The sequence below is a fragment of the Anthonomus grandis genome, chromosome 4, assembly GCF_022605725.1.
Source record: "Anthonomus grandis grandis chromosome 4, icAntGran1.3, whole genome shotgun sequence".
NCBI lineage: Eukaryota > Metazoa > Arthropoda > Insecta > Coleoptera > Curculionidae > Anthonomus > Anthonomus grandis.
In genome coordinates, this window is record NC_065549.1 from 19,931,030 (window position 1) to 19,957,208 (window position 26,179).

Consider the following 26,179-nt stretch of genomic DNA (forward strand, 5'->3'; position numbering starts at 1 on the left):
TTAACCAGCACATAGTTTTTTTTTTGAAAACACTTCATATATTAAAGCAATTATCTGGTTACAAAATTGATTTTTTTTACATTTTTTTTTTCTTAATACATATTTATAATATTGCCTATTTCATAAACTTAATAAACACACAAGTCCAATATATGAATAAACTTCTAAGCAATGCTTATATTAGCATTGGTACCGAAGTTACATTTAAAAGAAATATATTATTGTAACAATGTGACCATAGAATTACATATTAGTAACTTTGTTAATAGTGTAAGGATTGCTTAACCATTCTAATAAATTTATAATAAGAAACTTCTTGTTTTATTTCATAAGACAGATCATTATAGGTTTGTGTCGCTGCGTTGATTGGGTTTCTAAGGGCAATGTTTGTTCTAGCACTACTTAGTCGAATATTGTTGTTTCTTAGATTATGTGCATGTATTTCACTGGAATAAACAATAGTGTAATTTGATTTTTGTAGCTTATTAATTATTTTAAATATTAATTTTGCTTGTTCTATTTTAAGTATGTGACTAATTGAGTGGATTTTCAATATTTCAAATATGTCCCCCGCATGCATAAAATAATCAAGATTAAATAAAATCTGGAGTACTTTACTCTGCAAAATTTCAACTCTTTGAAAATTGTACTTACAACAGGTTCCCCACACTGGAATTAGGTACCGCAAGTTTGAAAGAAAGTAAGCATTATATATTTTATATTTAGCTGCGTTACTTAAGAAGTGCTTACATTTATAAAATGCTCCTGTAAAGGGAATTATCTTACTTTTTAAGTAGTCAATATGAGCGTTCCAATTAAGATTCTCATCCAGTGTAAGTCCCAAATATTTTATATTATTTACATTTTCTAAAGTCGCACCATTTAGACATATTCTAACTTGATTTATTGTCTTATTTTTCTGTTTAAATAGGATATATTTGGTTTTGTCCAAATTTATTTTAAGATTATTTTGTAGTAACCATTGACTATATTTAGTTAGATCATCATTTACCCTATTAACCAATCTATCACAATCATTATCCGAATACAATAATACAGTATCGTCAGCAAATGTATAATATTGGGCGTCTAACCCTGCTACCCGTAAACTCAGAACATACAGTGAGTACAGTAATGGTCCCAACACTGACCCCTGAGGGACACCACAGTTAAATGTTAAGATATTACTTTCTTTATTATTTACATGTACATATTGTCTTCTATTAAGTAAGTATGACCCAATCAAGGACAGTGCAGTTCTTTTATGATACCAAATAAAATGACTTAAAAACCATTTAGTTCGGAATTACCTTTGGGTAAAACAGGATAAGCGCCATTATTCATCAATTTTTAATTCAGGTTAAACTACTTAAGTAACTCATAGATTTTTGTCACGATAAAGGAAAAACAGTTCAAGTGCCTTCCCTTTGAATAATGTTTTCAAGGTAAACCAGGATAAACGCCACACATGGGAAAAATGTGGGTTTTTAAAAAGACTTAACTGTTTTTTTTGTTGGTAGATAACCTAAGTAACACTTTAATAAAATAAGTCAGAAATATGGTCGCTTGGTAAATAAAAGATTTAATTGATTAAAGATTTGATTGACTTAAGTGACACAAAGATAATCGTAGCATGTTTAAAAGTAGTCCAAACGACGCAGGAAAAAAAATCGCATTTAGTAGTGTTTACAAGTTTTTTTTGTAAAAAATGTCGCTTATGACCTTTTTCCTTTCAAGCATCGATATAAATAAACAAATACTTATCTATAATGAGACAGGACAGAAAATTACGATAATCGTACTAGTACAGTAGCCACTCCCAATAAATAATATTAGTTGACGTAAGTGACATTTGACAGTCTTTTTTAATTATGAATAAATCCGTATATTGACATATTTGATATTCCTGATTTGCGTGTGGAAATTTGTGTTTATGACCTAAAGAAGTGATGTAAATCCTTGTAAGTTACAAAATTTTGTTACTTAAGGCTTTAAATTTAAATTAATAGCATATATAATGGTCAATGCCTAGTCGCAAATAGAGTGTAGTTAAGCCGGGTGTAATTGTAAATTATACGTAAGTAAAAAATCCTTTATAATTTTTGAAATTTTGCATTTTTTTACTTCATCCTCACCTTTTTATCAATAAAATGTTCAAACTCGACATTCTATGTAAAAATTTTCAAAAAGAATCGATTTTTAGGCGTCTCTTTAACTTTACCCCAGCCAGGATTTAAAACAAGGATAAAGAACATAATAATAACATTAATATTAATTCTCCTGTGTCCTTACACATTGCAAGAATTTTTGGATAAACCACTGAAAACTGAATATCTAATTGTTGAAGAAATTGCTTTGTTTGGTCCTATTTTCAAATGTTAATTGTGTTTATATTTTTCTTATGTTGTAGATTAATTCTTAGGCTAAATCTTTTAGGTTATTATTATTCACTTATTGTAAAGTTGTAATTGAAGCACATAAAAGTTTTTGATTTAATTTTTGATGTAAATATTTAAGCTTAGGTTGTTTTGTAATATTGACTCTTTTTTGCTGATAAGTTTGACGCAGTTTTGTACCGTTGCATGTATAAATATTCTAATTGACATTTTAAACACTCAGTTTTAATATCGTGTCTTTTCGCCGGATTGAAATCCAGCCCTGAGCACCCTTAAAAGTGAAAAACTTTCCACTAATATGAAATTCTCCCCCAAGTCAAACGACACGGAAATCCGCCGCTAGATCCGGCAACGTCGCACATCGAGTTCGTTGTTTTCCCAAACCGTGCCTTGTGGCTGCCGTTCCCTCGTCGTGAACAGAATGTCCGAGCGAAGAGTGACGTGCATATTATAACAAACTGAACTGGATTTTATTTTGGGTTTTTTTCGGTGTTTTAATTTTTTGGTGTGTTGTGACTTAATATCGAGGGGCCGTTTATCGCCCAGGATGTGTGCATTGTGATATTAGTGTCTAAGTGCTTTAGTGTTTTACCAGTGATCTGTTCTCTTTTACACCCTTTTGTTTGGAATAACTTTACGCGTACATGGACAAGGTTCGGTAGAGGATTTACGCCCGGTTTTTCGACGAATACAGTCGGTAAGTATTTTTACAGCATTCCGCCCTGTCATTTTCGATTATGTCAAAATTTGTTGTGTATTTTCCCTTAAAATATATATATATATGTATATACACTGCACGTTATATTGGCATCTCACTCGCGGCGCATCCGGCTCTCTTGCTCTAGCGCACGCACGTTCTGTATCTCCCTTCTCACTCATTGAGGGAAAAATGCTTACGTTTTGTTCGGAAGGAAGCCATCTTGAAATTTTGTGGGCACGTAGGTTTTTTACAGTTTGCAGCTATTTTTGAATTTTTCTACTGTTTGTTAATATTTATTTATTTTGATTCCTTGCGAGTGATTTCTGTTCGATTTATTTAATTGGTTAGTAGTTAAGTAGCGTTTTTATTATATAGTGTCCGCATAGACCCTAGCCCAAATAAAAACAAACGCCAAGGACATAGGCGTGCTAATAATTTTTTTAAGGGTGTTATGCCTAAATAGTTGTGAGGTGTCTGATTAGTGAGGAGGGTAAAAAAAAGTTAGAAATATATTATTATAAAGTTGTGAAATATTAATTTTATACAGGGTTCAAGCTTAAAACAGGGTACAAGTACAAGGTAAACCCTGTATTACCCATTTTGGGTACATTTGCGACTGATTGAACAATTTACGACCCAACGATTCTTAGATTCTTTTTGGCATATTTAGAAAGTTTACCTTAAATCGATTAAATTAAAACGAGAAAAATTTTGGATGAGTCATTTTTTTAACAAAAAAAAAAAGATAATTTATGTTCTAAAGGGGTTTTTTTTTAAAGGCGGAGAACTTTAATAAAACACAAAATATTTTATTGATATGAACGAATTTGTTTTTATATTAAAGAATTTTTTTTGGCATTAATATTTGAAATGCCCGAAATCATTAAGCATGTGACCCCCACAGCTGGCGTAATCTAGAGGTCCAATTTTCACACACTCTTTCCAGTACTGCAGGCTGTATTTCGGCAATCACGCGTCGTATGTTGGCTTCCAAGTGCTAAAGTATTTCGGGTTTATCAGCGTAGACATGCGACTTAACATAGCCCCAAAGAAAATAATCTAGGCGTCAAGTCGCACGAACGAGCTGGCCAGTTTACAGGTCCATTCCTTAAAATTATTCCTTGCTCGAATGTCTCTTGCAGTAAATTAATTGTTCAGCGCTGTATGGCACGTGGCACCGTCGTGCTGTAACCACATTTCTGCAACGGCTTCCAATTGAGGCACAAAAAAGGTGGTTATCATGTTTCTGTATCGCTCACCGCTTACTGTAACGTTCTGACCATCAGCATTTCTGAAGACATAAGGACCAATGATTCCACCAGCCCATAAAGCGCACCAAACGGTTAGTTTTTCTAGATGTAACGGTTTTTCGCCAATAGCTCGTGGATTCTCATCTCCCCAAATAGCCATTTAACCAAAAGTGTGCTTCATCACTGAACAAAATTTTCATATGCAATCGTGGTAAACAGCAATCTTTCCATCCGCCCATTCAGCTAATGTACGGCGCAAAAGATGATCCTGGGGTTTCAACTCCTGGACAAGTTGAATTTTATATGCTCGCAATCCGAGATCTTTGCGCAAAATTTTGTGGACAAAAAGTAGATGGACATAAGTTCACTTGTTGAGAACGACGACGAATTGGCACATTTGGATCATTATCAACACTATGCTGCACAGCAGCTATCGCTTGTTGCGTGCGCACTGTACGGCGTCTTACGGGATGCGTATTGTCGACTAGAGTAAAAGTATTGGGAAAACGATCAACAGTTTCTCGAATTAATCTCTGTGAAGGACGATTATCAGCACCATAAAACTCACGTAATGCCCGATGTGTTTCTCGAATAGAACCATGTCTTTCAAAATAAATTTGAACAATTTGGAAACGTTGCTCCGGCGTGAGTCTGTTCATGAGGAATTGCCAAACCAAACTAATCTAAAAATAACCCAGAACCGTCAGGTCGGCTGTCATTAAAAACAGTGTTGCCAAATAAAAGTTCTCCGCCTCTAAAAAAAACACCCTTTATATGGAACATGACTTTCCTATGGGTCTCTTTATTTAGGGACACAAATATGAAAACTATAAGTGCTATAGTATTATCGCGGACTAATCACATTTATATTGATCTAAAATATTTTCTCTTCATTCCTATATTGAATAAAAAAATATAATGATTAGAAACACAACACTTTTTTAAAGTCATTTACCAAATTGCCTCCTTTGATTGACGAATATGAAAGTTGACGTTTATAATTAACTGGCAAATTATAGACATTTGACACACAACCTATCCAGAAGAATCAAACTAATCACTACAGCATTGCCGGATTGTGAAGATATTTCCTTTCATTCCTTAAACAGTGAATCCGTAAAAGAGCAGATAAATTCAATAAAAATGAAATGGACCCTTTCTGAAAAAAATGCTCGAACCCGTCGATTTTAATATTTGATTTAGGGTTTTTCTACGTGTAAATTAAATAGGGTTAATGCGCTAGTTCTCGACCAGTTTAGTAAAATTTTTTACTTTCAAATGTTGTGAAAATTGAAATATTAGTCAACCTTATTACTTAGTCAATTATTAGTCAATATTAGTATATCACTTACCATAGTGACGTTTTCTAAATCTCTAAACAGTTTTAAATTATTTTAAATAAATATTTTTAATTGTGGTGTATCCTAAATATTTTTTTTTACTAAAATAGTAAAAAAGTGCCATTTTGCTAGTTCTCGACCTCCCCACATGATTCGCGACCATTTAAATGTTAGTTCTCGACCACTCTTTTTTTAAACAACTTTAAGGCGATTGGATTGCATAGTATAGACAACCTTAATAAAAAAGCCTTAATAAAAAATCAAATATTTATTTATTTAAAAAAAAAACACAAAACAAATAAAAATGCTCTATATAAGTAAAAAAAAAAAACAGATAGGAAATAGGAACAAAAAAGTTAAAGAAAAAAACACGTGGGTTGGTTTTTAAGAATAAAAAATAAAACGAAAATTAGCGCTTACAAATAAAGTAAAAAGTTAAAACTAAATTTGAAAATAACGTACTTTAACATTCATCACATTTGTAGTTTTGAATTGCGGCAATATTATATGGGGTATTAATGAATTTGGTGCATTTTTTGTGATACCTTTTTTCACAATAGTGTCATCCTATATTTTTTTTATCGTCGTCCGTATCACTGTTAAGTTCTTCGAAGCATGTTGCACATGGTATCTTACTCTGCTCTATCAAGCTTTCAGGATTTTCACCATTTTTTTTTGTTTTTTCTTCAAAGTCTTTAAAGGTTTTTGCTTTTGTCCCTTTAATTTTTCTCTTTCTTCTTTTTTCTGAATTGTTTTAAGTTTCTTTTCTGTTTTCTCATTTTCTTTTTCCTCATAATATTTCCTCCACTCACTAGATGAAATCGCGCTAGGTGTTTTCAAGAACGGTTTTTTTCTGTTAGTGTTTACTTCGCTTGATTGGCTCAGGGTATACCAAATGATTGTCAAATGCTTTTGTAAAAGAACATGATGGTTTATTTGATGTTTGCAGTGGTAAGCTGTTGGTAACAGCTGATAATTTTAAGACTTTAACCTTTAGAACATCATCACAATCTTGCTTCTTGCTTTTATCTTCTTGCTTTTATCAGAAGTTGTATCGACATTTGCATCACTGGAAAAATGATCTCTTGTAATATTAGGCTCAATACTAGGGGTAATATTAATTACATCATTGAGGTCATCACTTAAATATTCTCTAGTAGAATTAATTTGTATATTAAGGTTACCAGTAGTACTATCATTGTTTATATTAGAGTTATTATCAGATGTAATTAACGTAGGAGCACTTGACACAATGTCATCATTAAAGTTAGGAAAGTTAAACACTACAAGTTCGTTATTTTCTAAGTCCTTCATAAAAGATGATGTAAAAGTATCACCTAAAGTAACATCTGGCAGTAAGTCAACGCTTCCCTGATTTATATCATTATTAATTGATAAATCATTATCAATTATTTGCAAGTCAGGTTTACTTGAGCAAGAGGGTTTTATTTCTACTTCATGAGGCGTAGCTGCTTGACTAGAGGGTTGAGAGAAGAAGACTAGAAGAATTTTTCTTATTACATGCCACTGGAAAAATAAAACATTTGCAATCAAGAGGACAGTTCCGAACGAGCGGACTCGCCCGAGGCATTCCTTAGAGTTCAACAGTATTATACATTTTTTCTGATATAGTGTGACATACTACAACATAACTGTTAGTACAGACCATTTGCACAAACGACCCTGTTTGTCTCGCGAGGCAATTCCTCAGGCGAGGCAGTTTAACGCTCCAGAAACACATAGTATCGAGCATAGAATTCATCAAAAAGATGGGTGGTCGAGAACTCCAAAACTTCAATTTAGTTCTCGACCACGCATCTTTTTGATGAATTCTATGCTCGATACTATTGGTGGTCGAGAACTAAATTGAAGTTTTGGAGTTCTCGACCATCAAACTTCAGCAGTAAATTTATTATTTATATGTTTTGAAAGGGGTGGTCGCGAACTAAACTAGAACTTAACAACTTGACAAGATATAAGAACTACCACCACATTTAATTGAAATGAATATTTTAACATTAACGATTTAACAATGGTCGTAAAACTTTAAACTTTAGTTCTCGACCATCCGGCCGAGAACTTATTTATTTTCTGTTGCAACACGCTTTACAACTTTTTTTTCAAATATAGGTACACAATAATGCTAATGCGTTTGTGGCACGACGTTAACTGATTTTTTGAGACAACCCTTTTAGTATCATGTAGGGGGCGCTAAGTGTTACCGATGATCAAAAGGTGTCAGAAGCAATTCCAAATTATTTCGGCGCGAAAAATCTGATTGTTTTCTTATCTGATTGTTTAAACGCTCAAGTGGTCGAGAACTAGCGCATGGTCGCGAACTAGCGCATTAACCCTATACAGGGTGACCCGAATAAAAGATATGACGACATCAGGATGTTTTTTAAATGGAAACCACCATTTTTTAATGCAGAATCAGAACGAACGCATTTTTTTACAAAGAATATGGTACAAATGAATAGTGGTTACATAAGCAATTTTGAACGAAAAAATACGATAAAATGTAAAATTAAAGAAATACCTATTTATCTAAATTAAATGTTGGTATTTGGGTTTTTTAGTTGTTGTCAGTGTCAAAAAGTGAATGTATTTTGGTGCAACTATTTGAAGTATTTTTAGATTTGCAAGTGGTGTGTATTCTTTTTTAGAGGCGATTCTCTTTTTTTTGCGAAAGCAGTGTCATCCTACGTTTTATTAGTAACTACACTTTATTACCTACTGTTATTGTATAAAATTAACTGAACATGAAAGAATTGAAATCTTGTGCATGATTGGTTTTGGAGATATGTCACATTCTCAAAAGGAGGTGGTTCAGTTATTTAATGCAACTCGTGCTGATCAGTTGACTATTAGCCAAAGCATAGTAAGCAGAGTTGAAGCAAAGTTTCATGAATTCGGGCATGTTCGGGATACTCTATATAAAGTATAATGAGCCGTAGGCGAATGTTACAAACAAATTAACGTTGTCTTTTTAATTCAAAAAAGAAATATAGAAACAACTAGTGCATATTAGTAATACCAACATTGAATAATAGGAAATTCACTTACAAATTGTAAGTTTTCCAAGACATTTTAAGTGAAAACCGGAATTTATTCCTTGCATTAACTTTGTTAATAGTCGCCAACTTTTACCTAAACTTTATGAATTTTTGTCAAGTATGACAACACTGCTATATATCCTCCAGCAAAATTGACTTATTGGAGAGTTTTCGCATAACAATGTTTTGAAAATAAATTTGAAATAATGTCATTTAGTAAGAAGTTTTTTGATTTTTTGTGCAATATATGTTTCATCCAAAAATTTTTTTGTTTTAAAATGTTCTATAGACTGTACCCTTTCTATTAAATAAAACTTTTTTTTCAAAATCGTTGGGCTTTAAATTGCTCAAGCACCCTTTTACAGAGTATCTCCGTTATTTTTAATTTTAACGGGATCCGGTTTTTGCTACAGTTTGCTACTTTTTTTGAGAAACTAAAGATGTCCTTAACAATATTTTTATAGCCCTTTTAGTTTTTATGTTACTGGGGATTTTTCAAAATATTGCATTTTGGAATTCTTCTTGCATCTTTGTTATTCTTCCACTTATCGAAAAGATAAAATAATATTCTTAGATTTTTTTTGTAAAATCCACAGTTGTAGATAATTTTTGTTACATATCTATATACTGTTTCTGAGTTCTAACAAAAGTTAACATATGTTTTTTTAAAAGGAACACCCTATATACTTATAGACTATAAAACCTATGTTTCTTTTTTACTGTTTTAAAAATATATATTAGTAGTGTTTTGGGGATGACTGCTTAACAGGGCTTATTTCACTCCATATTTGTATTGCAAAAGAGAGCTGTAAGGAGAATATGTGGTGTGGATCCAAGGGAATCCTGCAAACCCTTATTTCTAAAACACAAGTTGCTGACATTACCTTCTGTTTTTATTCTCGAAACTCCTGTTTATTATACAAAAAGTCCAGGTATCTAGCACCCACTGTAAACAATATAAGGCAGAGAGGCTATTTACTAACAGCCATTCCTCACTCAGGGCTTATCAAAAATTCCATTTGATACAATGCCAGGAAGATCTATAATCATCTGCCAAAAATCTTGGAAGAATCCAACTGTTTTACAATTTTTAAGAGTAAACTTAAAAATATTCTCTTAAGCAAATCCTACTATACCTTGAGCAAATTTTTGAAGACAGAAAAATTTTAAGACAGAATTTAATCCTTCGACACTTTGGTTTTTCTTCCCTGTATTAACTAGTACTAGATTGAATATTTTAATTTCTTTTTTTTAAACTTATGTGCCCTCAGTTTATAACTTGTCCTTTTAATGTCCGATTATTTATTTATTTATTTGTTTCGTAAACCTGTTTTTAAAATTTTTTTTTTAGTGTTTCATCTGAATTTTAGCTTATATTTAAATGCCTTGTTACTTAAAATATTCATTATTTATTTATTTGACCTTATCTTTAGTATAGCTTTGTCAACAGAATTGTAATGTTCTATGATAAAGCATTTTTTGAACTTAAACCATTGAACTTGCATACCGAGGTGCAAACACCTTTTTTTATAAACACGCAAATAAATGAGAATTTTCTAAAATTAAGAATTTAAAATTTCCAGAACCAGTTTATGTTCATTCTGTGGTATGTAATTGATAAAATGACAAAAAATATGATCTGCTGGTATATTTTATACAGAGTAATGAAAATGTTGAAACAACATTGGAGTTATATTTCCAAAGGTAAGTGAGCTGTTATGGCTATGAAAATCATTATAAGTTTGTGCTTGGTAGAAAACTAGAAAGAAGTTGGAGATATTTGCTAGTTTAAAATATTGAAAAGGCAAATTTAACATTAATTTTTAAAATCGAACATGGTCTTTTACCTAACTATTTAGCGACGTTTTTGGAAGAAAGAGAACATTTCTATCAATACAATATTTGGTCAAAGCAGAACTACAATATTCAACATGTTAAAACCACTGCTTTACAAAAATCACTGTTTTTTGATAGAATTCGCCTGTTTAACAGGCTACCAGTAAATATTAAAGAAGCAACATCACTGAATATGTTTAATAGAAAAGTTTTTAATTTTTTAAAGAATAAATTATAATTTAATTTTAAGGAATTTATTATGTTACACACATGTATAATGAAATGTTTTTTATATGTACTAGCCAGGTGCTAAATAAAGGATATTATTAGTAAAGTGATATTCCTTGAAAAATTCATCTTTATTACTTGAAGAAAGTAATCTAGGTGCCACCATTTATCTATTTAGCTATATTTCATCCAATTTAGGCAATAGTAACATCATAATAGCAGTGTTTGTAGATATTTACTTTTTTAGACATTATTATATTAAATAAATTAAGAAAAATTAGTCTTAGGGGTGTTTTACTTTTCTTGAATAGGTATTACTTATTGAACAGGAAGCAATATGTAAAAGACCAGAAGTTCACACTTGTTATGGTGAAGTATTAACTAAATGAATTAGCTTCTAAAAAATTCATATTTAGTAGCATTGGTATCAGGGTTTGTTTTATAACTGTATGTAAACAAGTGTAGCTATTAAATTAAAAGCTAGTCAAATATTATTGACTAAAGCTTACCAATAAGCTAATAAAAAAATTTCCTGGTAAATATTTGTCATCAATTGGATTTCTTAAAGCTTTATTAGTTCTAGCATTAATATTATTATTACTTAAAGTGATATGAGTATATGTTTATATCACAAGATTGGCTTGTACTGGAAATAGTTTCTCAGGACAAAATATTTTTGATTCTACAACTTCTGGATTTATGAATGAAGCAAAAATATTTTGTTCCTCTTTAATATGGAAATATATATTAAGTGTTTGTAATAGCAATAGATGTGTTTTTGTTTTTCTGTAATAAAAATTTTTTTTCATTAATTTTATGTTTAAAAAATTCAAGGTTTTTCTGCTTTAAAAACCTTTCTTCATATAGGGTTTTACGATGGTATATAGATGTAGTCTGAAAAATTAATTATACTTGTTATTCAATTATGCTTCTTGTATTTTATATAAATTTAATATCTAACTGTATGCAAACTATTTTGGAAACTAAAATTAGACAGTTCAAAAATAATAATAAATCAATATCGATATTGAGACCTAAAGACTTGTGCTTCTGGGGGAATAAAGAAATAGTTTTCTTGGCTTGGTGCTTGGTTTTTCTTGGCAAGGTTTAAACATTTCAAATAATTATTTTAATTTTTTTTACATATGAAATGTTTTCTTATACTGACTTCTACTAGCTATACTAAGTTAATGATGACCCATATTCTACAGTAAAATAAGACATCCTAGATAGCTATGGAAGTCAATAACATTCGACATGTTAGGAATACCAATAAGAACTTCTGCAAGAAGACTTGTCTTGATTTTTTTAAAGTAATGAAACACCATATTCATTTCAGTATTATAATTTGTCTTATTTAATTATTCGAATTAAGCCTCCATTTTTTAATGAGTCTTTAAGAACATTAATTCATCAAAACAAAAATACTAAAAAGAGAAAAAAGGGTGTAATAAAAGCAAATCATGAAAGTTTAACCCTTTGCTAGTGATTTTTAAAAAGAAAAAAGAAATGGGAGGAGAAATCCAGGGCATTACATTTTAAAAGGGTCTCTTTGAGATTAGGAAAAGGAGCTTTCTAAGGTGCATACTGATGGAAATTTGGCTGTAATTAATTAAAAAACTACCCCTGGCCTTTAATATTTTTTTAAGGTATGGTACAGGGTTTTTTTTTAATTACCCAATCACTTAGTATTTACAACGAGAATATTAATTACTAAAACCAAGGTATATTTTGTTTTACCCTTAGCCTAGTGAAACTTAACGAATTATTATCGATTTGTTTATTTTGTAACTAAAGGCTATAGGCAATCTAATCAAGCAACAACCAGTTTGACTAAAACCTAAAAGACCAATAATCCCATTCAGACCCAAATTTGATAGTCCAGACGGTCTCGAGCACCAACTAATATTTCATCCCTTGATTTTATGGGGTGAGTGCGGTCATTTTGCGGCGAACGAGCCCGGAAAGGGTTGGCATTCTTGACCGACTCGGATTACCGAACGAGGGTATTACGCTCTGGACCGAATATTACGCTCGACCGGATTTCACACGTAGCGGATCTGTCAGCTCCAAAGGGGATACGAGAACTAAAAAAATATATGTGGAAGGAGTAAGTCAGATAAAAGGGGGAAAGGTTAAATATAATTTTTTTAGGTAAAAATTAAGTCTTACTTTTCTCTAGGTTCTTGGGAAGGATGATTTTTGAGATATTGCGAAGGCAAATAATATCAAGCATAACTCCCGATTATTGGAAGGTAATAATTGCATTCTGACGAAAGCAATAGTGGACCGAAGGAGAAGATTTATAAGCAAGATATTAACCAAAATATTTGTCGAAAGTAGATAAAGAAAAGAAAAACCTGGGATAAACAAACAAAGATAAAGCTTCAACAACTTTGAAGGTTGAATTAACATATAATGTTACGATCGAGATTTAGTATACAATGTTAAAAGTTGTGTGGCAAATAGTTGAGTGGGTTTCAACCATTGATGAGGTGGCTTATCCACTGATAAAAATATATTTGTCATAAATTAAATGCAAATGTCGGATGGAATATAAGACAACATCAATATTGAGACCTAATTAAATGTTAGTAACTGCAACAATAAAAAAGATTTTTTGGTCGGCTAAGTCGATTGGAATACAATTCAATCAATATTCATACTCATTCAACATGAGATGAAAGGTCAATGAATTGGAAGCTTTTCTTGTAGATCCTTAAAAATTGATGGTTTTTCTCAGAAGTTTTCATACTTTACTTCACCAAAAATAAAATACAAATATGTCGTTTGATATAAGTTAGTAAATTTCTTGAATGGTGTTTCAAGACTCCTAAGCTTGAAGGCTTCGAAAGGCTTCTCCTTCTGGCTGCGTATTTCTATTTTGGACGTCAACAATGCTGACTTCTGTAGTCTTGTTAACATCCTTTATCATTTCCAGATGATCACAGCACCCAACATGGTAGAAATATATGAACATTGGACCCCTTGACATGACTTAAAAGTGCGGTTGACTCTGTTCTTTGATCCGACCATTTTGTAGATTATGAAAAATTGAAGTCTTTGTGTGTGGAAAAATATTTAAAAGTTTCATTGAAAATCGCACCTCTACAAGGATTTTATTTTTTTAATTTCAATACGGGAATGAGTTGCTGTTGGAATATTAAGAAACAAACGACTTTGAGCAAGTATTAGGTGGCGAATCTTCCAAACTGGCTGGGCCGGCGCTCTATACCGGCTTTGTCTCAAGAAAAATTGAACTGAAAATCTTGGTCCAGACCGTCGGCCTCTTTGTACAAGCGGCCAAATATTGTTAAAGATCAAAGCATTTTTTATCGCTTTCGCCCATCCTTGTTAATTCGTCTAAAAATTCAGTTACACTATACTGTTTAACTAGAGCTTACCTAAAGCCTGTGCTTTCTTCTTTTTTGCGCCCGTAATAATTTTAGGGCCGTATTGTCGAAAAGAATATCGATTGATTTTAAAATGAATATGAGGAATAGCCAGTTTCGTAGAGTCCACTAATAAATACTGTGATTAATAAGATTATAAAAGGCATTTTAATAAATAACTTCGGACCATAACATAAAATTCCTCTTCGCGCCTTCTCTTCCCATGTCACCATCTGTGTTTTTAAAAGTTGAGATAAGACTCCAAATGCAAACACATTTTTAATGTATGCAAATCACCTTCTGCAAAATGCGACACGGACATACCCACATTATTTACCGAAATCATTACAGAACAAGCTGGAAAACGCCCGGGGGCAGCTGGCGGGAGCCGGTTTCGAAGCGGCTCTTCAGGTAGGCAGACAGACTAGCAAAAATCGGACCCCAGAAATCTCGAAACAGCACGAAACCTTTACATTTGTCGCCGTCGACCATAAATAATCCTCTCGGCGGGAGACACGTCGAAAAGTAGCGATAAACAAAACATCTTTGGGAATTACAAGGCATAATGGATGAGGACGTTGCTCAGACTAACTAATTGAGGTTCGGATAATAGGATTTTCGAGTGTTCTAGTCGCTGCAAACATGTGATAAATCAAACAAGATTTTGCATAAACAGATTATTTTAAACGGCAAGTCAATGTCTAAAAGTTAAAGAAAAAAATTCTTTGTTTTCTTTATTGACCCTGAGTATTTGTTTTGCCACTTTTCTGCTCTTCCTTATCAGACTTCACTTTATTTTCGAAAGTGAAGTCTGATGCCCGTTCCTTCAATTTAAACCTGGGATCACATTAAAATGCACATATTCCATGATTCTTTTGATAACTGAAGATTAGAAACTGTGTTTTTCTTAAATACTTCCTTGTCATAAAAGCTGAGTTTAATTCCAATAGAAATTATGGTTGATTTGTGCGATCAGTTCTTTCTCAAAACTTAATTAACCAGTCGAGAGGAGGAGAGTGAATAATATCAGTCCATTCCCTTTGTTGGGAAATAACACAACACCCTTTTCTGTCATCGAGATGTATTTATTTTTTAATTGGTCTATGTTCATAATTTTAAGGACATCATCCATCCCTACAAGGTTCCCACAGGTCAGAAAATAATCAATTTAAAGTGGTTACTTTTAAACGTTTCAAACTTTTAAAGAAAACAAATATAACCTATAAATTGCCATGAAACTGTCAGGCTCTTCGGTCTTAAGCCCTTTTTCACATCCCATGAAAGATGCACTTATTGAACATCTTTACACCCACTAAGTAAAACAAGCTGTTAAGAAGGTCGCAGGTTCAGAGTTTAGATACAGGTCCCCGAGATGTAGTGTGTGAGTAGAGTCGCGAGTCGTAGTCGCGATCGAAGTGAGAAGTTGCTGACGAGTTACCCGTATTCCCTTTACTCTTTAAACCCTAATATGGGTCTCTCTCTCCAGACTCTTGATGGCCAACTACTGGTCCAAGAGTTGCAGTACACAGTCGAGTTGAGTTACTGCCACAGTCAAGTTGAGGCACTGTCGTCAAGAAGTAGTGTGTGAGTCGAGTCGTGAGTCGTAGTCGCGATCAGAGTGAGTAGTTGCTTACGGAAGTTTTCCCTATTACCCCTAATACCCAAGACGGGTTTTCGCTTTTTCTCTCCTTACACTTTTAGTGACCTAGGAAGGTCCGTAAGTACCCTTATACTCTAAACCCAGTTAAAACTACCTGTATTATTGTCGCTAGTTATGAGTTCGGTCGTCGTGTGTTGATACAATAGGTTAAAGTAATTAACCCATTGTAATTAGAGTATAAGCACCATTGTTAGTAGTTAGTAAGAAGTGAGTGAAGTTACCTGCTAAGAAGCAAAGTGAATGTAAATAAGGTAAAATTAAGTATACAAAAGGACAGCAAAAACAATTCATAGTTTACAACTGCTTTAATGAATAACTGTTCCATTTTCCTGTCGTCGGATCTAATAAATGAGCATATTTTGTATTGTAAAAGTTTTGTTTCATTTATTAAGTTAATTAGTTCAGCGCCATATAATCTGTGGTCAAAGTAAACAAGTACAGTCCACTAGTACCCTCCAGTGGCACAATTAAACAATTGTGTTCCCCTCTACTTGGGGAAGAAGCCAGGTAGCAGTTCTCTCCCGAATACCTTTATAGAACCTCTTTGCTGTCCATACTGAAAGAGAGCTGCTTTGTTAAGCTCTTGTACTTTGAACAGTATAGACGTTTTGTGTTTTAAAATTATCCATCCCTTAAATTTAAGTAAAGGTCAATTGCTGTACCTGGATACAACAGTGACATTTCAGAGCGATATTTTACTTCGTATTAATTTAATCATATTAATTACTAGAGAATGAATTGCTTTGTTCGGGAACGAGTATAATAAATTGAAATAATAATTTTAATATTCTTTTCTTTGTCCTTTAGGTCAGATATATCATGAATTGTAGAAAAATTAGAAGGATGTATGTACCTGCATCCTATGCGTGGTAATAACCAATAATAACGAATACCGATCGATTATTCTACAGAATTTTTAATTTGGTAGACCAATAAACGAACCAAGCAAATCGAGTATAAATTTCAAATTACTGGCTGAGGAGATGATACAGTTGTTACTTAACACACTTTAACATCCTATAACATAAAAGATATCACCTAAAAACCCACGAGAGCGTGTCAAATGACATTCTTATCCTTCACCCGACAACTTTTCAACATGACGAAACGGTTAGGCGTGACAAATTGGTCTCGTATTTTCTTTCCCCTTTTAAATTTTATTCAAGGGTTATGAGATAGGGACTCGATCCTTTTGTTAGTTATGACCCTTTCGATTCAAGATGTTCGTTGGCGATAGTCGGCTTTAAAATTCGACCCCTATGGATTTAAATCGGTTCGGTATTAGGCGACGGCAGGGGCACATCAAGATAATGTCAATAGGTTTCTTTAGTAAGTGGTTTTGCCTGTTTGCTTTTACCGGTCATGTTTACAAAGTTAATCAAGCGCACCGTGGAAACAAACAGGCGATGAAAGAAAACAATGAACTTATTAGTCGTTTTCATGCATAGGAGCACTTAAGCAATTATTACTTCCGACGGTTTAATGCTGGTATTGTTATTTTTTAATAACACTTGAAACTTGTTCACACCCTGCGAAAGATAACTCAAAACGACAACACTAAAGGACGAAAACAACCTCATGTTTATTTTACATAATTCCAGCATAATATTTGAATACATTTACTTTTATCTGCTTCAGTTATAAGATAACAGTGGCTGTTAAGTGTCGACGTCAAATTGCTCCAAATTTATCACGGTCAAAGTCATTTCTACGAAAGCCACGAAGGAGATGGGAGTTTAAACAAATTGATAGTTGTTCACAATTTCAGTAGTTCATAAACGTCAATGTCGACGATGTAATTTGCTTGTTTGCGCAAAAGTAAGGGAGGCAGAAGAAAGTAAAGATAATACGTACCAATACATGTTTTTGCCTATTGACTTCTTTAAGCCTTAGCAACCAGGAAATAACAAAAAAGTTAAGGAAAATAAAAAAATAAAACATCCGTTCTAAGAAAGCGTAATCTATACCTTAACCTAAGTTTAGTATAAACGGTTAGATGAGTGACAAAGGAGGGGATTTTTGAGATTTTTCGCAAGTAAGAGAAGCCGAAGGAAGTAAAAATGGTATTTGCCGGTACGTGTTCCTGTTTATTATTTAGAGACAGGCAACCAAAGGAATAAGGAATAAGAGAGATTTTTACTTCAATAACAAACAACGTAGTTGCATGCTCTGCTCTAGAACTCCGAATTTCGGCAGAACATTAAAATGTCCTTACTAAGGAAGCATGTGATGTGTGATGACCATGCGATACTATTCTAAATCCCGATAAGTATTACATTAAAGGGAACGCGAAATACTTAAGGAATATGAACAAACAACCAAGTAGTTTGCTCAGCTTTGGTACGTTGACTTTCAGAGGAAAAAATGAAACATTGAAACACTAAGGACCATAATTAGATATGATTGAAGTAAGTAATTTTTTTTGCAATTAATATTGTTGACTCACGTTTAACAATTAAACGTTTAGTATTAACTATGGTGTTAACATCGAAGTGTTTTTTGTTATGATTTTATTTCTGCTTCTTTATATAAATTTTGTATTAGATTCTTGACTGGCTGAGCAAATATGATACTTGGTTATTGCTGATGAATATACAGGTAATACTCATTGACAGACATTGAATCTGAAGTCATGTTTACTCCCAAATTATACCCCGATAATTGTCAAGTTTTTTTTAGAGTCTAATATTTCTACCTCTTCATCGACCACGAATAACTCATATATTAAAATAAACCAAAGGAATCGGAATATATGTGTTTTCTTATTTTTATCCCATGTAGCTAGAATTTCAATGAAGTTAAAATAAGCGTAAAGTCTAAGTAAGAATATGAAATTCATATAAAATATAAGAGGATAAAAAGCAATAAATGTTATGTTATATGGTAACAAAAAGTTTTTTTATTTACTGAAAATGAACGATCTTACATTGAAATCTGAGGAATCTCTGAAGATATATGAATAATTACATAAGAATGAGTAAGCGGGTATGAGATATGAAGGAGAACGAAAGCCAACTGAAAGCGATTTTACCGTTTGGTAATGTCATGATGAAAATGATAGTATTATGAATATGGGTAGAGCAAAAATAACACATTAATAGGAACTATTCTTTTATTTGTGCTTTTAGGTTTGACGAAAATAGAATTACGAATTAATTTCTTTTTACAGACCGAACTAAGAGGTTTTTGTAAATATTATATAATCACTGCGTCAGCGATTAGAACCAAATTCTGTTTTCATTTAATAGATGACGAGGAGGATATCGGCTTCAGACAGAACATAAACAAGAAAGAACTGAGGCTTGCTATACTAACTCTAAATATAATGAGACAGTTTTGTAAATAAAGTTATAAATCGATTTTAATAGATAGCTTTACATCTTGTCCTACTAAATAAGTCATCCGTATTTGCTAAAGAAGGTTCTATTCGGCTTGTGCTGATTTCTTAGTGACCGTTGTATTGTGTAGTATTTTTGTAATGGTTGATTTATACGCTGTCGCAAATTTTTCGTTCCTGCTCGGTAAGCCTGACAGAGATAGCCTGAAAAAGTTAAAAATGGTGTAAAATAATGATTCTATTGGGACAATCACTGTATTTTTCCAATTCAAAAGAGATAAAATGTCAATAGAGAACCTGACGCTCTCCTCATCCTTTTACGACCCGAATCGCCAAAAATATTGAAGAAATCAATGTAGTCATTCTTAGAGCTGTATAAACTAACTTGGAGCCCCATTGTGCGAATTTTCACCACTTGAACGCCACTGTTTACACAACTTCGTCTGTTCGCACGTGTTATCCAGAAATGGCATGACCTTTGTGCCCAATCCCTCATTCATCCGACCTTGCCCTATAAGCTTTATTTTTATTTTTCTGAACGAAAATAAAAAATATAAAAAAAGCGTTTTGCTGAGGTGGGAAAAAATTACGGAAGCGCGGTCGGGTATCACAGAAGATGAATTTTTTAATACTTCAATAAAATATTCAAGATGAAATTACTGGTCACAATGGAGTGTTGACGGAGATTTGGGTTTCTTTTGCAAAAAAACCTTGTTCGTAAATGTTCAGACTGACTACAGATTGACCTATGAATGTTTTTTAAACCCAGTATTAACTCCGTAGTCTAAACTAAAAATAATCTAATTATGGAATATGCGTGCTTCAAGCAGGAAAAAAACTTGAGTATAAAATTTAGAATATTTTAATAGTTGCGTGACTCTAGGGCGGTATATTATATGCAATACAATCCCTAGGGAACTTATAAAACTAAGCTGTAGTAGTGTAGTGGTTTATTAGTGTCACCTGTAAAATTAAGATCAGCCTTTGCTTGATTTAAAGGTTTAATACGACTTTCCTGAACAAAAACCCAAATTAAGGAAGCTCTAGCGACCTTTTCTTTACTCAATGAGATTATAAAACAGCATGGAAACGATTTTAAATCCATAAATTTCATTATCTGGTTTTTGTCATTTAACAAGTTATTCCCATCTTATTTCCCTTATTGTAAAACCCTGAGAAATTCAGAAAATTCATTTCTTAATAGCACTTAAAACGAATACAAACATAATAATTACAACAATTAAAAGTGCCTAATCCATTGCCTAAACACATTTTCCAAACGGATCCGACAGATCTCGTTACCCAACCCACGAAACGATCGCTTCGTAAATTCTCACATTACCACTTACTACATAACCTCAATTAGCCTGCTTGTTCTGTACCCGTCTTTGTTCTACACCGAATTACAAAGGGGGAATTGATGGAATCAAATGGATGAACACACACATGTGATGAGCCAGTTAACCAAAAATATGAGAAGCCTTTTAAAAATATCTTGGACGCTTATGTATCTGGATGATATTGATTTCTGTATTTAGACTATATAATTACAGTAAAGATCCTAATTTATTAGGTACTTAATTTAATAAAATAATTTTAAATTCGCCATTGCCTATTCGGAACGACAAAATCGATTATCGTCCGAAGTTATTTAATTAAAAAGGATTATAAAGCTTTTAATATCGCTCTTTAAAATAAATTACGGCTCGAATTGAACCGAACGGAATTTACTGCCGGCACAGAGGCGCTGTGATAAATACAATTTTTAATTACTCGAGTTAAAATCTTTATTTCGAGGAGAGAGGTCCGACTGATTTTTCAATAGGGATCGCTGACAAAATGGAAATTTAATAATAAACCACTTCGGTTTATGGTTTATTTGTTTGTATTGGATTTATGGAATTGCATTTCCGCTTTTCATTTTATAATAATCATGAAACAGAGGAATTTTATTAATAAATGATTTAATGGCCACTATTAAAATACTCAAAATGCGTTACCAAATGTAAATTTAGTTTAGTTATTTTGTGATCATTTAAAATGAATATGTAATGTATGTAGCATAAATTTGATAATTTGTTGAAAATTAGTTTCAGCCACATTTACCAAGACTAGTTTTCCCGTTTATTTACTTCCAATTGGAGGCACTAGACGTTAAAGTATGTTCATCAGCCAAACCTATATAGACTTGAGTTTTCGACAAAGCTAAGGGTCTCCGGTTACCACTGCAGTGGTTGTTGCACAAATAATTTTGTGCGCCTTGTTGACCTTACGCCTATTTCTGTGAATTAATAAATTAATAAGTTGTGCGTTATGTGAATCAGTGAAAACAATACTTTATTTGTTTGTCGAGTTAGACCATGTTTCGCGAATTTATATGTAATCAACTCCCACTTAGATGTTCTTTCTATATTTTAGGGTGTTGTATCGTTTAGTATAGTATAACTACCAAATCTTTAACAATTAATAGATATCACGCTATCAACATCTCGGAGGCTAATGGATCGTAAAAACACGGAAGGGGTCAAATCCAGTTAAACAAATTTAGATGCGGTAACTTGTCTGGCACGGCACGGCAGATCTGGCTACTGAATTCTGCAAGCACTCTATCCTTCTCGCAAACGACGTGCCGTGCATGACGGAACGGTCTAGAGATCTTGTTTCTCTTAAAAGAAATGGTTTCACACTATGTATCATGATACGGATAGGTTCACACCACCGTAAATAATAAATCTTTAATACCCTCAATTTTCTCTTCCATACAGGATTTAGATTGTTGCGCAGTTAAATATGTACCTCAAGTGGTTTACCTCTCTTATCGTATGTGTGCGTTTTTACATTTGCCTGCACACCTTATCAAAATCTATGTTTGGGCTTATATCATACTTAAGTTTGTATCATTGACAAAGGAAAATATAAATATAATATTGCTTACTTATTTGCTGCACATTTGTTTCTAATATTTGGGTATTTTACATAAATAATTTATTTTTTAGTTCTGGCTGTATCGTGGATATCTGTCCTCTGTGACTGATATTGAAATGTTAAAGCACATTTAAGAATATTATGTGTAAATCTATTAACGTGTCAATATTCCAGTCTTTTGTTTGTGATTACTTCTTCTATTGAGTAGTGAATTCTGGGAGGCATTAATAAAACTGGAGTATAGTTCTATAAATCCTCAGTTTGGCTTAAAACGTTTGGCACTTTATGGTTATATGATGACGAGATCAGACCATAAGCACATATTTCCAATAATAATTTTTTTGATGTCGGAAAGCAACACTCGAACGTTATCAGTACAATTTAATTTACATGAAGTGCTTCTTATCAATCAAATTTATTGGTTCAACAATGTTAATATGATCACATCCAGAAGCGTTATAAATAAGAGTTGACTGATTACGACAAGTAGTGATATTCTTATATGCGATTTAACTTTTTAGGCACGTGACGTCATCAGCATCAGACCCTCAAAAAGAGCGGTCAGTAATATAGTGAACTGTGCGGACGCCATAGGGGATCTCTGTGGGAGTTCAAATGAATTATTTATGAATTTAATATTAAATTATCATAAAAGCGTGCGTCATACGTCTTCGACAATCCTTTAATGAGATTGAGACGGAAACTTATTTTGGAATTTCATAATCCATGCAAATCCTATATTATATATACAGAGTGTCCGAGATAAAACAGTCCACCCTAAAAATCTTGAAAAATAAATTGTTTAGCCACAAACGGCCATACACGTCAAATTTAATATTGAGGACATTTATTGACAGAAATTTCGTTTCTCTGAGGTTCCCCTTACCTCGAGGTGGAGGCATAATTTTGCTTTTATTATTTAAGTGTTTTTGATCGTCGTGTATGTCTGCTTCTCGGACGAATATTCCTTTTATTTACATGTTTAAGTCAATATACCCAACTATCGATACTGGAGCGACACTAATCGTCATTTATTTCGAAAAACACATGCGCAGCGACCTAAAAAAAGAAATTTAATATCCTGGTAGATCATATTGTTGATTTTTTTTTAATAATACAATCTTAATACTGAAAATTTTTTGGAACTTTAGCAAAATTCCATCAATCCCACAATAACTGAGTTATTTGAACAAGATGACCTTCGAGAAAAAGAACTTATGTTTCAGCAAGGCACCATCATATTATGCTGCTACCGTCATTTTTTTGCGATCTGATTTGACCCTTTTGGATTGTTTTATGGGGTCATCTAAAAATTATTTGCCACGAAGTCTCCCTTTAAGCTTCGAAATAGAATTGTTAACGAATTTTAGTTAATAACGCCCGAAATGTTAGCTAATGTGCGCAGACATTTTGAACAATTGTATTTTTGTATGGACGTCAACGAAGATCATTTTCAACATTTGGTATTAGATAGCTTTAATTTTTTTAAATTTAAAGTAGGATTTTTTTAAATCCAGATTTATTTATATTTTTTGAGAACAAGTTGATAAAATAACAAAATAAAAATGAGGCTATGTAGAGAATAAAATTATCTTTAATTCAAGGTATCACTCGATCCCTATGTTAATTTAAAAAAATTAACATAGGGGTGAGGGGATGACATCTTAGAAACGCAATTTCTGTGAATAAATGTCCCCCTCAATATTAAATTTGACGTGTTCGGCCGTTTTTGGCTAAATAACTTTTTTTCCAAGATTTTCAAGTTGGACTGTTTTTTTTATGTGCAAGTACTTTTTAAAATTTTGAATGGATCAACAAACAAAGGTAAATTAAATGTTATTACATTCTTTCTTGTCCAATGTCAGTGCCAGATTTGTCAAATATTTCTGTGCAAGCAAGATGACATAAGCTCGTGTAGATGCAATGTCAGATTAAGCTTAAAGCACTTTAATTTTGAGTCTACTAAAGATATTTCTACAAATTGTTATGATTTAGATCAGAGGAGTAGAGATATACGATCGTAGACATTGCGGAATGATGAAATAAATGCTAAATACAAAGGTTTAATATAGGTAGGTAGTTTAGAGAAAGACCATACATTTTTTAGCTTTTTTAAGGGTTTTTTTAAAGTTAGATTCTGAGCGATTTTGCTAGAAGTTTTGTTCAAATTTGCATAAGTAAGATCGACTACCGACCAATCGGCTTTTTAGAATGTTAGCTCTAAGAAATCGTTTCAAAACTTCAGTAGCCATTTCAAATCGATGATTTGAAGAATTATGTCTATGAAAATAGTCAACCAGCACTCTTTTCGTTCTTTTTCGCACGTAGTTTTAGGATGATATCTCAAAGAGATGTATTTTTAGATATTTCTTTGCATAAAGAATATTTTATTGTACGAATTATAGGCAGTGGTTTTTTTTCTACCTCAGATCCCTTGTCTTATCTTAAAGATCTTTCTATTCCTCGTACATTCCCTGTTTATGATACAAACCGGCAAAAAATTAGGATAATTCAACCATCCATAATAACAAGAAATTCCGAAATTAATATTAATAATTAACAAAAAATCTAGTGGTGAAAATGATATCTCTCCTGAAGTGTTCTTGCGACTGCCTGATAAGGCCCTTGACTCACTCTTCATAGTTATTAACCATTCTTGGTCTGAAGTTGTGTTTCACAATTCGGATTTTTATCATCTAAAAGTACTCAGAATGCAATTTACAGCTTCCTCAAGAGTGTTTACTTTGGTGTGAACCAGGGTAATGTGTCGGCAGCGGTCTTCTGCAATCTGCAGATCTGTCAAAGGCATTTGATTCCGTGGATCGCGGAATTCTACTCTCTAAGCTGGAAAGATATAAGTTTTGTAGAGTGCCACACTCAGGGTTTAAATCCTACCTTGAAGGTCGAAGCCAATCAGTTGTGCACTCGGGTGGGAGATCATCAGCCCTTAACATCAATTGTTTAGTCCCTAAGGGCTGTTCTTGGGCCAATATTGTTCCTTATTTATATAAATGCCTTTGTCAAACTGAATATCTCTGGAGAATTCACCCTATTTGCAGATGACACATCTATCCTGTGGAAAGTGTAAGGCTTTTTAAACTTATAGCTAATGATCTTAAGATCATTAAGGACTGGTTCACATCTAACTTTCTTTGTCTGAACCTGAGTAAGACTCACATCATTGGGTTTAAATGTGACGTGTAAATGGTGACATTGTTAGAAACTACAACATCTTAAGTTTTTGGGTATAATAATTGACCGGGAATTACACTTTAAAAATTATATATTATCATTAGGAAGCAAACTCACATTAGGATGTTTTGCTGTGCAAGTGGTAAGGAAAGAATTGGGTCAACAACTATCCCGGACAGTTTACTTCTCATTATTTGAGTTTCACCTTAGGTATGGTATACCATTCTGGAGTGTTGCCAATCAGGGCTTACTAAACTTAGTTTTTGTTCTTCAACAAAAAAATCAGTTCGCTTTAGAGCGTCGCTTTAGTCGCGCTATCATGTAGACCACACTTTGTGACTCAAAGAATATTAACTTTTACATCCTTTCTCATACTGGAGACATGTTCCCTTAACTTTAAAAACCGTGATGAACTCCGAGGGCCTATTCCTCATCACGAAACACGTCAAATTCATTTTCTTCCATTACCAATTCCCAAATCTTCTCTGATCAAAAAGTCTCCGATTTACGAGGGTCGAAAAATGTTTAATCATTTGCCAATCAATTTAATGACAACTTTTTCTATTAAAAATTCAATTCAGTTAAAAAAACTACTTTTAAATAGGGCTTATTACAATGTGGATGAATTCATCATCTATCATCACATCAGGATGAGCTCCAAAATTTAAACATTGATTGCTTGTTATCATTAAGTGTATAATTTAATTTAGTTATGTTCTGTAGGTATAGTAAATTTTAATCAATTTTTCAATGTATTTATGTGTGTGCTTTTAGTATTTAATGTGTGTAGTTCTTAGGTTTTTATTATACTATACTTTGTCAACAAAATCTGTATTTTATGACAAAGCACTTTTTCAATTTGAATTT

The 26,179-nt window shown here is 32.8% G+C and overlaps 1 protein-coding gene across 1 annotated transcript in view; it reads left to right on the forward strand.

Annotated features, from left to right (window-relative positions):
- Positions 1 to 2,785: 2,785 nt before the first annotated feature.
- The window catches only part of LOC126734782 (zinc finger protein 608), a 171,146-nt gene continuing 147,752 nt past the window's right edge, over positions 2,786 to 26,179 (forward strand). Inside the window, exon 1 of the mRNA XM_050438505.1 lies at positions 2,786 to 3,093. The gene's annotated coding sequence lies outside the window, so the exon portion shown is untranslated. The remainder of the gene's footprint in view (positions 3,094 to 26,179) is intronic.